We start from the raw sequence: 15502 nt of genomic DNA on the forward strand, positions 1-15502 counted from the left end.
GCTGGCCCCTCCTGGATGTGTGCCAGAATAATTTTCTCGAACAGCTTGCCCAGGATTGAGGTAAGGCTGACTGGCCTGTAGTTCCCCGGGTCCTCATTCCCCCACTTCCCCCTCTGTACTGGAGCTAGACTCTCTCTGCTGCTGTGCTGCGGCCTGGTTGAGCTGGGGGCAGCTGGGGGCCCAATGCAGCAGGGCTGGGGGCAGCAGGTGTTTGCGAGTTGGGAGACGGGCACTAGCAGGGATGTGGGCTGTGGGTTGGGAGTGAGGGGTACTAGCAAGGCCAGGGGTTTGCAGGTCAGGAGTGAGGGTCAGAAGCAGGCATTGGGGGGCTGTGGGTTGGGACTGAGGGGCACTAACTTAGCCTGGGGATGGGGTGAGGGACTGTGGGTTGGGAGTGAGGGGCACCGGCAGGGCCAGGGGTCTGCAAGTTGGGAGTGAGGGGCACTGGCAGGGCCAGAGGGCTGTCTGGGGAGTGAGGTGTCCCCCCCCAACAGGTGTCCTTTTTTTGGGACTGGAAATGTGGTAACCCTACCCAGAGGAGCTGGCTCAGCCTGGAGCGCAGCTGCAGCCTGGCTGGGATGCAGAGATGGGGCCTTGTTTTTCCTGTCTCCTCCCTTCCCAAGACCAGGAAAGAGCAAAACAACAGCTGGCTTCCTGCAGAGCCGGTGTGAAAGAAGCCTGCCGGGCTCCTGAGCCAAGAGCTTCCTGCAGGGGCTGCCAGAGGGCAAAGCAACCTGGGCAGGTCGTGGCAAGCACCACTGTTGGTGAACCCCTGCTTCCAAGGGGAAAGGGCCTTCCTCAGTGCCATGGAGCTGGGCAGGGGCAGAGCCAGTGTGAGAAGGAAACTTGGAGTCTCAGCCCCCAGTTTGGTTTTCTGTCCCCTAGATGTTATGTTCTCCCAGGGCTGGGGAAACCCTAGGAGTCCTGGCTCCCTTTACCCCAATCTGACCACTCTCAGGGGTCCCCAAACTGCAATGCAGGGGCTTGATGCTTCATCCATTCACTTCGCAGCAGTGGTTAAAGGGGTAGAGAGTCATGAGCTCTGCATTAGATCCTGCTTCCCTCTCTGAGTCGGGGACCCAGGAGCTCCGTTTTGTGGCCTCCATTGTGGCCACTAGACCTGTGGGTCAGTACAGAACACGAGTGCTCTACAGCCTGTGTCTCTGCTGGGCTGGGCGACGCTAGGGTGTCGGGCAGCTGAGAGCTGGGGAGCTCCAGAGGGGGCCACTGGGAGGCCAGGCCAGTGACTTGACTGACTCTTTGGGGGCTTCCCAGCTCCTCGATCAAGCCTGGAGAGAGTCATGAGCTCAGCTGGTGCTTGCTCTCCTGGTGTTACATGGGCTAAGGAGGATGCTGGAGCCTGAGGGGTTTGATAACCACAAAGAAGCCACTTTCCCTTACTGAGGGCACCATCCTTCCCCTGCAGGCTGGCCTTGCCAAGTGGCCAGTGGAATTCCCCTCCATGACTCCTTTGCTCTGCCCCAGGCAGCCCATTGCATAGAGCTGCTGGAATTTGCCCTGGATTTCTTGCCAGCAAAATATTCCTTTATTTAAGAAGTACCTTTATTTAGAGAATAAAACCTCTATTTATGGAAAGGAATGGGAGGATTTCTGCCACTTGCAACCAGTGTCCTGTGCCTGCTGGAGGAGGTGATTCATGCCAGGACCATGCTTAATAGCAGCCTTCAACTACCTGAAGGGGGGTTGGAAAGAGGATGGAGCTAGATTGTTCTCAGTGGTGGCAGGTGACAGAACAAGGAGCAACGGTCTCAAGTTGCAGCAAGGGAAGTGTAGATTAGATATTAGGAAAAAATTTCTCACTAGGAGGGTAGTAAAGCACTGAAACAAGTCATCCAGAGAGGTGGTGGAATCTCCATCTCTGGAGGTTTTCAAAATCTGGCTTGACAAAGCCTGGGCTGGGATGATCTAGCTGGGGCTGGTCCTGCTTTGAGCAGGGGGTTGGACTAGATGGCCTCCTGAGGTCCCTTCTAGCCCTAACTTGCTATGATGCTATGACCAGGGCCCTGGGGCACCTGCTACAACTTAGGCCAGTGGTTTTCAACCTGTGGTCTGTGGACCCTTTGGGGTGGGGGGGTGTTGCAGACTATATCTAAGGGGTCCGCAAAAGATGACTATGATCAATCAAAAGTATATGAACATCTGCACTTACAATTCAAAGGGGTACACATATCCTTTCAAAACCTTTTAGAGGTCCACAAACTAAAAAAAAAGGTTGAAAACCACTGATTTTTGCCTGTCCCTGGAAAATTTGTCCCTGTGCCACTAGCCCTCTAGGCTGAGCAGGCTCCAACAATATTCTTTTGCTGTCCCCTAGTGGAAGTATGCCTGCATCACAGGACCTGGCATGGTGGGCAGGTGGCAGTGGCAGGCGTTGCAGGCAGACGCAGGCTCTGAACTTTAACCTCTTTAACCCTAATTGTGCAGGGACTCTATGGTTTATTCAGAGGGCAATATAAAATGCCACTGGGTCGAGGCAGCTTGGCTGGAAGGGGCTGGTTTGTTCAGTGTCTGGGTTGGAAGGATGGGAGAGAGGGGCTGAATTCTGCGCTGTGCCATGAATGCCCTTGTGTGACCTTGGGCAAGACGCTTGAAGTCTCTGTGTCACTGTACACCCTCTGTAGAGTGGAAACAAGGACACGGCCCTGCCCCCCAGGGTAGATAGGTCAAGGAGTGCACGGCGGTTGGGGACTGTGGGCAAGAGACCAACTCTGTAATGTTTGGGTTGCACAGTTTGCGACCTGGTCCCAGATGCTCCAAACATCTCTGGAACCAGTGGTCATCTGCCTTATTCCTGGCACTGGTTAGGACAACCACCATACGGCAGCAGGGTAAGAGGGCTAATTCTCTCTGTGATGGTGCTGCTCCAGGTTAGCTGCTTGCAACTATGCAGTCCTTGACACTTCTTCTGAGCCTCACCTCCAGGAGCTGGTTTGTGCTAGTGGCCATCATGCTTCCAGTGCACTTGCTTTTCCCACCAGCAAGTAGAGCAAGAGTCATCAACTACCTTGTCCTCAGGGCTCATTGTGCAGTTTTAGGAATAGGTCAGACAAAGACTTGTATGGGATGGTTTGGATGTAGGGATCATCCTGCCTCTGCAGCGGGCTGGACTAGATGACCTCTGGAAATCCCTTCCATCCTGCTTTTCTATGATTGTATGAGGCATGGGGCAGCTGTAGGGTGGTAGCCATGTGCTGGATGCAAGGATGGGGACAGGCTTTGTGGGTCTCCTATTCTGGCTACTGTTTACATATCGCTACAAAGTTGCCAAGGAAGGGATAAGTTAAAGGTTCTCTCCAGCTGGTGCTTGGCCTGCTGGGTTGTATAGAAGGACCTGCCTTGGGCTTGATTCTTCTGGCAGATCTGAACCCCTGTGGCTGCTCTGACCCCTGTGGGCTTGCTCCTGGTGTATCCTGCTGCACCGCCAGGAAAAGGAGCGCCAGTCGGAGGAGTGGGCCCCAGTATCTTGTGATGCTTCTCTGTGGCCTTTGGGTGTCACTATGGCACCTTTTGGTGATGGTGGGTTGCTATGGGGATGAAAGTAGCTGAAATGGAGCTGGGCTAGACAGCCTTTGCCGGGATGGTCCCTGCATGCTTTACCCCTGCTCCCCCCCACACCTTCTAGGGCAGGTTAATAAGAGCCTTTCCTGTGGAACTGGGCGAGGCTGCTCGTCCATATTCTTGCTTGCCTTGCCTTGCCAGCTGGAGGCTGGTTATAGGGGATTCAAGGAATCCCATGGCTCGGGGACCCTGAGAGTGGAACTTGATCTGTCCCCAGTGTGGGATCGTTCCTGCTGCATGGCATATACTATACTCTAAGATCCAGGCCATATGCAGTAGTAATCTAATTGCAGCTCCCCAGCTAGGCAGGCTGGGGTTGTGGATGGGTGACCCACCCGGGAAGAGCCAGCCATTATAGGCAGCTGTGTATCCACTGTGCTCCTTCTAGAGAGCAGAGCTGTTCATGCAGCTGTCCTGGCTAGGCCGCTGCTCAGGCAATTTTCTCCTTGCTGCCTTCTTATCACAAGGTCCACTGGAGGGAGAGAGAGAGAGAGAGTGCACTTTGTTTTGATTTTGTCTGGAGCTGCTGAGCAGTGTTTCCGCCAGTTGTCAGACAGTGACTGTGCCCTGCCCTGAAGATGGACGCTTTTGCCTGCTACCATGGGTCTTGGCAATTGATTGGTCATACGGTAGCTGTCTGTGCTTATGAGGGTGGTGGGTGACTGCTGACTTCCTGTCATGTCTGGGGCATGACTGCTGGAGGACAGAGGGATGACAAGGAGCATGAAGCGCTGTGACGTTTAAAGCCCAGGAAGAGAGGCGGGGGTGTTGCGGTGAGTGGGCTAGCACAAATGCTTCGTTGCCCGTTCAAGAACCACGCTGTCCTCTCACCCCCAGCTGCATCACCCCCCTCCCAGTGTGTGGAACAGGATGGAAGTATTTGGCCTCCTGGTAATCCAGGGCTGATATGTCTTTCAGGGGCTCAGCACCCACCGTGGGGGCCTCAATCAGGTGTTCAAGTCTCTAGAAAACATGGTGCCGAATGTCACGCTGGGAGCTGCCGGATGCAAATGTGCCCTGCTTTGGGATCTAAATGGGAGCTCCCTTGCAAGTGGAGCATGAGGGCCTTGGCAACAGTGCCTCGGGCACCATCGGTGCTGGACGCCTGTGTGTTACTCTGGCACAAGTGACAGTGTGTGGTCCATGGCAGCAGGAAATTGGGCTCCTGGGACTTTGTGCATTGGTCCCCTCAGAGGAGAAGGGTCTGGAGGAGAGAGACTTTGCCTGGACTCCTTGCTTAGTGTGAAAAAGAGGGTAATTAAAAAGCTCAACACCTGTAGGAGAAAAGACAGGAGGGCAATGCCCTTCCACACCAGCCAGCTCCCAGCTCCTCTCTTTCTTAGAGCTTCAGTCTCAGTATTAAAGCCTCCGGTCCCATATTTGGAGGCTCTGGAGCTGTGGGCAGAGGCCATCTGGGAGATGTAGTCCTGGCCTGTCTCCAAACACGCTCCTGGAGAGGGAAATTTTGCTTCCCACCCCATGAGACTACAGATCCCAGCAAGCCGTGCGGCCAGTTCTCTCCCTACCTCCCCACCTGCTCGAGGAGAGGCATTGTTGATCAATGAGTGGGAAGAGAAAGTGATGTGTAAGTTTTCCTTTGCGTCCTAGTCTGATGCAGCTGGGAGCCGCCGGGAGGAGAGAGGCTGCCCTGGGAGAAGCAGTAAGTCAGATCTGATCTTCTGTCCTTCCTCCTGCTTAGGACAGTAGGTTTTCCCTCCAGTCCCCGGTTCCTCCCTTAGCCAAGTGCAGAAGTCAGGGGCTGTGTTCCCAGCCTGCCAGCCAGGCGATGGAGCTGAGTGGAAGCAGAAAGTTGAGCAGCGAGAGTTGTTTTGTCTTTGGCTAGCTTGGGCTCCTCTTGGATCCTGGGCTCAGTAGGGTTGGGAGAGTGAGCCCAGGAGGCAACAGGGTGCTCACTGTGCTTGGCTTGCTGAGCCCTGGCAGGACTTTCCGTGGCCGGGGCAGGGGCAGGGTCAATGTCATAAATGGTGTGCACAGTTTTTGCTTGCTCTGTTACAAACAAGCGAGAGTTCACCGCGGGGCATTTACCCTTTGGATAAATAAGGAGATTTTCCTGGTAAAGAACTGCAGCCTTATTCCAAGCGGCAGTCTTGGCAATGAAATCGAGCTGCAGGGAGAGCCCCTCGGTGACCCTAGCAGGCCAGGAGTGGGGGATATTGTCTCCAGCGAGGCAGTTGCGACAACGAGGGCTCTCTGATCTGCGCTTTCTTTGTGCCGGGCTCTTTCTTAAAGATTTTGCCTTTTTTTTCCCTTTTGGAAAGTCAGGTTCTTTTTCATGTCCCTTCCAGGCAACCTGCTAGTGGCTTGATTAGCTCGAATGTACTTAATAAGTTTTCATGCTTCACTACCAGAGTTAATACTGCTCCTGCTGAAATATAAGTGCACTCATGTGCCAGGGGTGTATTTTTCCACTGCCTTGGTGATGAGGCATTTATAGCTGGGATTTCCTAAATGTGCCCAAGGGAGCTGGGCACTTGGTACCCATTAACTTTAAGGATCCCATTGAAAAACTCAACCTGCAGGTACCTCTTGTTCTGGAAAATGAGCAAGTGTGGGGCGTCCTACTTCCTTGTAGGGGAGGGCACTGGCTGGAAGAGCTTGTCTCCTTTACAGTTTGCGAATCTTGGGCTGATAAAGAGGGGAGGAAGTTCAGGGCACATGACATTGGTGAGATGGATACTGGAATACAGATTGCACAGGGCTCGTCCCCACATTTTGAAGAGGAAGTTGAAAAAGTAAAGAGAAGGGCTGTGGGAATGATCTGAGGGCTGGAGTGAGAGTTAAGGAGCTTGACCTTTATCATATCAAAACAGAACTTGAGAGGGCTGGGACACAGTGGGCAAGTACCTTTGTCAAGGGGGAGGCTCTGGGTACAAAAAGGAGATGGCTGGGCTAGAAGCAGTCGCTGGAGGTAGAAACCAGACACATCCAGAGTAGAGACAAGTCTCTATAGAGGGACGGTGACGAACTGCTGGTACTAACTCCCAAGAAAAGGGCTGGCTCCTGCACTCCATGATGTCTTCAAATCCAGGCTGGAGATACTTGTATTCTTGAAAAATGCTTTACTCAAACACAAATTACCGGGCTGAGCACAGGGAGGTCAGACTGGGGTATGTCTATAGAGATACCAAACCAGCGCTAAGCAAGCCAGCTTGGCTCCTAGGAACAATCTTGCTCCAGTAGCATGGAAGTCCATGCCGGGAAATTTACCTGGAGGGGAGCTGTGCGGTGTAAAAGTAGCCCCGAGGGTCTAATCATCCCATCTGGCCTTATACTTCATGAGTCTGAGAACCTGACAAGTCAGCAGAAACGCCCCCTGGCTGGACAGGGATCCCTTTGTCCCCTTGTCAATGCATCTGTGCCCTGGCAGCGATCAGGTCTGGTATAATGTGACGAGTCTGCCCTAAGTGCCCACCTTATCTTGGTGCAGATAGACTCACAAGCAGAAGAGAAACAGCTCAGCGAGAACATCTAGGCTGCAAATCAGCCCTTGGGAGGTGGTTAATGGAGCAGCTTGAAACCATTCTCATGAAAGAAAAAGTTTCCATAGAAAAACACCATTTTGTGAGAGTGGAAAAGTCTGAGGAGGACATTTCAGCGCCAGCAAATTTCTTTACACCTCAAAAAAGATCAGAAATGAGATGAAATGGGAACGCTTCATCTTTGCTTTCAGTTGAAAGCAGTTAGTTTTGTTTTGGACTTCCAGTGAGACTTTTTTTTTCTCTCTCTTTCCATCTCTCCACTGATCAATTTAGAACCCCCCCCCCTTTTTTTTTTCTATTTGGAAAGTGAGGATGTGACTTTAAAAAGGTAGAAAGAAGTGTCAGAAATCTGACCTCAGAACCAAGCCAAAAATGGTCTTCACAATACCAAGCTTCATTTATTTATTTATTATTTTGGATTAAAAAAAAAAAAATCAAAAACAGAAAGAGAGAGGACGAAACACAGAGAGAATTCTCAGAAAATTTTGAATTCTTGTGAGGGGAAATCACTGATATTCCCTCCCGCCCCCACCTTGGTACATGTATAATGTTCTTTGGTTAGTTCATAGGAAGGTGCAGGGCAATGGTGGCTCTGAGCTGTAACGTTGAACTCCCCAGGGTCCCCTGTCATTCTTTGCCTGTCTATCCTCAACCTGGGTATTGCACCACACAGAGATCCCATGAGTGTCTTTGGTCAAATTTTAACAGACCCAAGGGCAGAATTTGGGTTCCAGGCTTCTCCACTGAAGGTCCACTGCAATAGATGGGTGGGGGGGGTGCTGCACTGCTAGGGTCACCCGTGTGCATGGATTTCTGTCTCTTGCTGGAAGGTGCAGCCTGGGACCGCATGGGGCAGAACCACCAGCACCTGGCAGGTGACTGAAGCAGGAGGGCTGGCTTGTGGCAGTCACAGGGGGCTGGCATTTAGGAAGGAACTGGGGCTGAGAAATGCATGGGGTGTTGGGCTCCTCTGCCTTGCCACAGGGGACCGGAGTTACTGGTAGCCCTGCTGCTATGGCTACCATTAACTATTGTTGCTCTTTCACTAGCAGCTGGAGGTGGCAGGCGGGAGCCAGGCCTAGTGCTGGGAGCTGCACAGACGTTTTGTTAGTTTATAAGGTACATAGCAACTCGCTACATCTCAGTGGGCACCAGTCTTCAGCCTTCATGCCGTGTAGGAGGTTTTTTTCCTTGGTGGATGGCAGCACGGTGGTGCCCCAGCCTGCCAGGACCTGCTCCTTGCAGCCCCACCCATGCCCCAGCCATGGGTGCGTGCTGTCATGGGGTGTGAGGCAGCGTCTGGCTTGGGGAGTCGGCAGGCTGGGGCCTGTTGCCTCACTATATGCTGCTCCTGTCCTGGCTTCCACTAGAGTATGGCCATGAGTGCCTAATGCCAGGGCCTCTTTCTGTCTGTCCCACCTTGTTTGGTCTTCTACCTCCCTTCCCTACTCCCAGAGCTGGTAGCTCCTAGTGGGTACAGCCTAGCACTCTGCCTGCATCCTGTGCAAGCCCCTTCAGCTGCTCAGATATGGTTTGCTTTGCCCAGCACCCCCCATCCAGGGTGAGACTCCTTCCCAACAGCTGTGGGGAATAAATAGACCTGCAGGCTCCATCTGCGGGGGAAGCAGCAAGCTCCCCCACCCCTCAGCTGCTAGATCTGGGTGAGAAGCTCATGCATACATGTCCTTCTAGCCCCTGACTGCTATGCCACTCCTGCCAATGTTTCTGTGAGGAGTTGGAGGTCAGCCATGCCACTGAGACCTTACCCTTCTTGCTTTCATATCTACTGCAGCCTGGGACTCTGGGGTTTTTTACAGCACATTGCCATCCCTGGAGCCCAGCTCAGCTGCCTGTCTTCAGCTCTGTGTGCTGGGGGTTGCAGAGGGGTTCACCACACAGTCCCCAGCACAGCAGGCAGGGTCACTGCCCCACTGCTCGGTAGGCACAGAGAGAGTGCAGCTTTCTTAAGGCCATGTGGTGAGCTGTTGTCAGCTGTCAGAAAACCCAGGAGTCTGGAGTTGCAGCCATTTGCCTTCACTCCCCTCCCATACCCAGAAGCAGAACGCAGGAGTCCTGGCCATCTGTCCCCTGATCTAACTCACTAGACCCTACTCCCCAGTGAGAGGAGATCCCACTCTTCAGTTAGCACGCAGGCCTCTCCTGCACTCAGCAGCGTCCCATCTATCCCTCTGCATCTACGCTGGTAAAGGAGGGGCTCCCACTCCTTTCCCCAGGGCCCTTTGTGCAGCCAGGGATTGTTCTCCAGCCCAGACAACTCCAAGGTGTATTTGTTTTGGGTGTGCCTGGCAAAAAGCCAGGTGGCAGAGAAAGTGTTGAAGGAAGGTGAGAGCAAGGGAAGACGTGGAGGACAGGGTGTGCATGGTCATGGGGGGCACTTGGAAGAAATATCCAGCTTGATTCCCCAGGCCAGTTGCGCTCAACTGCAGTGATGGGGAGCTCCAGTGCGCCCCAGGGTGCTCTGCAGTGCAAATGTGCCTGGTCCAGGAATGGCCCATCTTGGTCCCCATGGGCACTGGATGGCTGGTCACTTCTGTCTGGGTTCAAGGTTGCACTGGCTGAGGTCCTGACTCATGCCTAGGGAGGAGAAAGCATCTGGAGGGAAAGGCTGGAGGCAGCAGTGGGAAAGACCTGCAAATCTGCCTGCTTGGGTACAGTGCCCAGTTGTGGGGTTCCTTAATTGGCCTCCAGGTGCTCTGGGAGACTCTGGGCATCTCCCTTCTTCCCCAAGAAGGCAGAGGGCTTGGGGTTGGTGTGTCACCACTCCCAGGTAGCTGAGCAGGGTGCCCTTCCTAGGGAGAGTTAACATCTATGCAGGAACTGGGCCAAGCAGAGAGATGCATAGCTCAGGCAGCCTGGGCTGAGTGCTGACTCAGACTCATGGCTCCCTGCTCCCAGAGCCAGCCGTGGCGTGGGGAGCCTGGACAGTGCTGCCGGCGTGGAGCCTGGAATTGGTGATCTATGCCCACCGCATGGTTTGTCTCCCTTCTTCTTGGGAAAGCAGCTGCCAGGGGCAACCCTGGTGTGGGGGGCTGGGAAAAGGGAAAGGGATGGAGGAGCGAGAGGGTGAGAGAGGCAGGCAGAAGGACAAGTGATGTTTCCTTCCAGTGGTGTCTCTGCTCCTCAGAGCCCCGAGCCCTGTGCAGGGTTGAGATCCCCTTGGGGCTTGGCGAGGGGGCAGGAAGTGCTGTTCTAGCCTGAGGAGTCTGCATCCCAGCAGTACCCCTCCGGTGGGCACTGCACAGCTCTCATGGCACCCTGCCGGGGAAAGGGAGTCTTGTGTCCCTCTGCCTTAGGGATGTGTGTGCCATGCCCTCTGCTGAGCATCCAGCCTGCCACAGCACCCAGGGTGTTTCAGTGCCACCCCCAGCACCACACGCTGGCTGTAGGCAAGAGAGCCCCTTCCTGGGTTGGATTCACGAAGGCTCCAGGGGAGGAATGGCATCCCGGAGGTATGATGAGGGTGATGCTGGGAGCAGGTGCCCTGGAGGCTGTGACACTGAATCCTATCAGCTCTTGAGCCTGTGCTAAGAAGCAGCGTGCTCTGGTTTCTGGGGCCAGAACTGGGGTTTGCCTGTTCTGTGGACACCTACATCTGAGCCACAGATGCTAGAGAAAGAAGCGACTCACCAGAGCCTGGCTGGGCCGTCTGTACCCCAAGCCCAGTGCCCCAGTCTCCCACTTCTGGTTCCACATGCCTGCAGGTTGGGACTGCCTCCCGTCATTCATTGGGCATGTGATCCCCTCTGCTTTGAGGAAGCTTTTCTTGATGAGTGGAGAACTGAGTGGTGGCGTTGGCCAGAGACAGCTAATGCCAGCATGCCCAGGACTGCACAGGAGTAGGAGGCCTTGAGTTACTACCAGCCCCCTGTGCTATTACTTAGATTTGCCTCTGTCAGCACTTGACTCAAGGTTGGTGTGACCCACTCGCATAGCCTCGAAAGGGCACTGAGTAGCACCAAGGAAGGTGAAGGATTCACCCCTGTGTGGCTAATGCTGCTAAGGTATCTGGGCTCTCCCTCCCTCCTCCAGCTTCTGTTCCCTGCCCCTGTCCCTGGGAACTGGGGTGCAGTAGCAGGCTGCAGGAAGCCTGCTGTCCAAGGACTTGGTGTCGGGGCTCCTACTGTCCTGGGAGTGGGGTAGGGCTGCAGCTCAAGTCATATGCACCCCCAGCTGCTCAAAAGTTGGAGTCCTGCTCCAGGGAGCTGAGCACCTGCAGCTGCCATAGATTGTGCAGAGGTTTGTGGGTGCTCAGCTTGGTTGTTGGGTCCTTTCAGGGCTCATCAGACTATCTGTGCTGTCTTCAAGCCGTGGTCTCTGTGCTATAAGGTACAGGACTGTCCACTTTGTCTGTTGGCATGTATCTGGACTAGCACAGTGGGTCAGGGGGTGGGTCCATGTGAGAAGAAACCATCCTGGTTATGATACCTCTAGCCCATCAATAATCAGTCACAAGACTGTGGGGGAAATAGAGGGAGGTTTATATCTTCCTGACTTCATCTTGGTAAACATGACAGCAGCTGTGCAGAAGCTGGGCCAGGAGCGTGACATGAATCACAAGGGTGTGCAGGGAAATTGCCCTGTTGTAAACTTGCTGGTACCTGCTCCTTGTTGGCGAACTAAGTCCACCCAGGGATATGCAGGATCTCATGGGCTCTGCCTGCCCCAGACTTCTGTGCAGCTAAGCTGGGTCCCTCTCAGACAGGCACGCTGGGAGGAGTTATGGGACAGGTTGGGGGCTTGGTGCTTCCTTTGCCAGGGCTCACTCTCTAGGAGGCTTGTGAGGCCATCCTCTCTGGACCCCAGGGGAAGGGAGCCCAGGTGCTCCAGGAGGCCTGTGAAAGGTGCCCTTGGAGCTAGTCTTCCTGGGGCCTCCCCTGCCTGCTCCTGAGCCTCCCTCTTGAATGAAGGGAAGCCCCAGGCATGTGGACAGACCCCTGCCCAAGTCAGGTTGAGGGGAGATGAATGGACCACTTAATAGAGGAGGATCCCATTGGTGGCTGGTGGAGAGCAGGTGGGCAGGGAGCTCTTTATCCCTCCTGCCCCCTCCCTGTCCTGCCCACTGTGGTGAATGGTGCTGGGACCTGGCAACTTTAGTAGGACCCTGCTCAGACACAATGTGGCTCATCCCCCTCAAGGCAGCAGGGTGTGGGGCAGGTAGGAGCAGTGCCAGGGGCTGATGTGTGTGGCTTCCTGCTACATTAGGGAACCTGTGGGTGACAGAGTATGGAGCAGCCCCACCTGGGTGCCACAGTCACTGAGGTGCAGAGTATCCAGTTGGTTCAGCTCTATGAGAGCACAAAATCCCCCAAAGAAACTCCTAACACTGGGTCTTTCCCCTGGTGAGCTGATCGCGGGCCTGGGCACTGAGACTTTGGCGCAGGTGTTGGGAAATGGCTCCTGAGAGTCCCCTGAACCTTGGAGGTTTTCTTCAGGCCCTCAGTGAGGCTCTGAGCTCCCACATCACTCACCCACAGGTGGCCCCTTGTCCCACGCCTGGGCCACAGTGCCTCTCCAGGCGCTCTTGAACATTTTCTGGCTGCTGCCAGCAGAGCCCGTTGGGCTATAAATCCTGAGAGCCCATTGTTTTAGTGAGGTATTTTTCCTTCTGCTCCTGGCAGGAGGATGGGACAGTTCTTTCCAGCAGGGGCCAGCCTGAACCAGCCAGGATGGTGCAGCCCAAGGGCCTGACACAGTTTGGAGCAGAGCTGGCTTCAGCATGTGCTCCTGCTGCTGCCAGGGTGTGTGAAGACCTGCCTACTGGGAAATGACTTCACTCCCAAGGGTTTAGCTCAATGGCATCGCATGCATCTCCCCAGAAGCAGTCCCCTCCCAGAAGCAAGGGAGTCCTGTGTCTGAGCCTCCCCTGCTCTAACCACTGGACTTTCTCCCTTCCTTTTAGCCTTAACAACCTCTCTTGAGCAGTGGGGGAGCTCCGTGCAGGAGCCCCTTGGTGCCACGGGGGCCTCTGTGGAAGGATGTGAGACCCCTACGAGGAACAGGCATGGGGGTGTGCCATGGCAGCACTGGGGGAGCAGGCAGGCTGAGCCCCACTGCTCCATGCCAAGGCTGTCAGCAGCTTCCTGCGTGACAGCCCAAGGGCAGGAGCCCAGTGATTTTACTGCCTGTCCCATGGTGTGTTTATGATACCTGCTGCTGCAGCTACACGGAAGTGCTGTCGTGTCTCACCTTGGCCTTGCATGATTCCCTAGATGACACAGCAGGTTCCTGACCCAGACTCATGGGGCCAGTGGGTTGGCAGCACCAAGGAAGGAGGGCATGGAGGGCACAGGCAACTGGACTTCGCTCGCTCCGGTAGAGCTATAGGGAGTAGGCACAAGCAGGCTGGCTGCAAGCAGTCATGTGTTGACTTCCTGCTTGCAGCAGGTACTTCACTGGCCAGGCCTCCCGGGGCCAGACCTTCAGCTCTGGCTGCAGTCCACAGCTTCCAGAGGCTCAGGGGTAGAGGCAAGTGTTGGCTCTAGGTGTGGGCTTAGTGGGTGGCAGTGCCGTAGCAAGGGGGAGTGAGGGTGAGTGAGGCGACTGCCCTGGGCACTAAAGCAGAGGGGCACCAAGAGGCGGTGCCTTGCCAGGGCAGGATGGAGCCACGAGTGGCTCATTTGGGGAGGTGTGAGGATGGAGAAAGGGTGGCTCCGACTGCTGCGTGGACACCTGGGCAAGTATGGGGGGGGGGTGCCCCCCGGTTCTGTGTGTGGGGTAAGGGTGGGCTGCTGCTGTGGGCTTTGTCTTGGGTGTCAAACTTCATTGCTACAGCACTGGTGGGTAGACCAGGGGAGTGGGAGCCCAGAGTTTTTCTCTTTGTACTGTGTAACTTTGTGCAAGTTGCTTTTCCTCTCTGTACCTCGGTTTACCCACTGGTTAACTCAAGGTTGCTTTTTGCCTTGGTGAGGATGGTTTGTTGGTGGAAAGACATAACATAGGACAGTACATGGAGCCTTTCAGGCACTTTGGCCTCCTCGGGGTATTTCAGACCCTGATGGGCAGGCCAGATCTGGCTTTATTTGGCCCTTGAGGCAAGCAGAGCTGGTAGGGGACAAGCTTGCAACCCTAGGTGTCCAGCTTGGGCTCATTCAGGTCCTTTCAAATGATCCCCAACTTTCCTTTCATCTTGTCCAGTCAGTGAGACACCAAGCCTGGCTCCTGCTTGGGAAGTGGGCACTGAATTCTCACAGTCCCCTGCCCCCTCTTCCACTTGCCCCTGCCATGTCTGCCAGGTCCCCCACCTGCCTGATCCTGCCTCAGCTTAGTGATTGTGAAGGCCCAATGTCTGTCCTTCCTGACATGTCCAGCAGGAGCATGGCCCCTTGTCTTGTCTGTGATGGGACACGTGCAAAAGCAGGGGGAAGGGGGCAGGTGGGGCCCTCCAGGATGGCCAGGGCACTGCCTTCCTCCCTGCCAGTGCACCTGAGGGGCTCCTTGGCATCAGAGTCAGACCTTAACATGACGCTGGTGATGGGGGTTCACAACCAACTGGGGCCCCCATACCCACCAAAAACTAACCCCACTGGCCTTCTCTTTCCACTCGCAGGGCTTGTAATGCCTTTCACCACTTGTCTCAGAAGAATGAGCTCAGGCCTCTTGCCCAGGGGTCAGAACCAGGGCAGGCTGAGGGGAAATTGCCACTCAGATATCAGGGCCCTGCAGAGTCTGCCCCAGAAAGCAATGCCTGGAGCATATGTGGAGAAGCTTGAGGGAGTCCAAAGCAGGGCCACGTGCATGATTAGAGTCCTGGAGACCAAGTCATAGGAGGAGAAGCTGAAAGACCTGGGACAGTTCAGCTTGGAGAAGAGAAGACTCAGAGGGGACTTGGTGGCAGCCTATAAGTATATCAGGGCAGTATATCAGGGCCTGAAGGAGCAACTATTCACCAAGGTCCCTCAGAGGGAACTAGAAATAATGGGTGCAAGCTGATTGAAGATCGCTTCAGACTAGACATAAGAAAAAACTTTACAAGTTGGGTGCTGAGGGTTTGGAACAGGCTCCTCCCAGTGGTGGTACAGTCACCCACCTTGGCAATCTTCAAAAAGTGTCTTGATGTCCATCTTGCTGGGTCATCTGATCCCACTGGTCTTTTCTGCCCAAATACAGGGGGGCTGGACCCAATGATCTGTAAGGTCCCTTCCAGCCCCTAAAAACTATGGAACTATGAAACTTATCCAACAAGAAGGACCCCCATATGGGCAAATAAAAACTTACCTTAAAATTATTACTGAGATGGTACTTTTATTCCTTGCAATATCAGAATCCATTAAAAAAACTAGCAATGAATGCAGGTTTCATAGTTTGTAGGGTCAGAAGGAACCTGAGCAGATCATCAAGTCTGACCCCCTGCCATGGGCAGGAAAGGATGCTGGGGTCAAACGACCCCGGTTAGGTGTCTATTG

This window comes from Gavialis gangeticus, unplaced genomic scaffold (genome assembly GCF_001723915.1).
Source record: "Gavialis gangeticus isolate Ggan-Ray unplaced genomic scaffold, GavGan_comp1, whole genome shotgun sequence".
NCBI classification, from domain to species: Eukaryota; Metazoa; Chordata; order Crocodylia; family Gavialidae; genus Gavialis; species Gavialis gangeticus.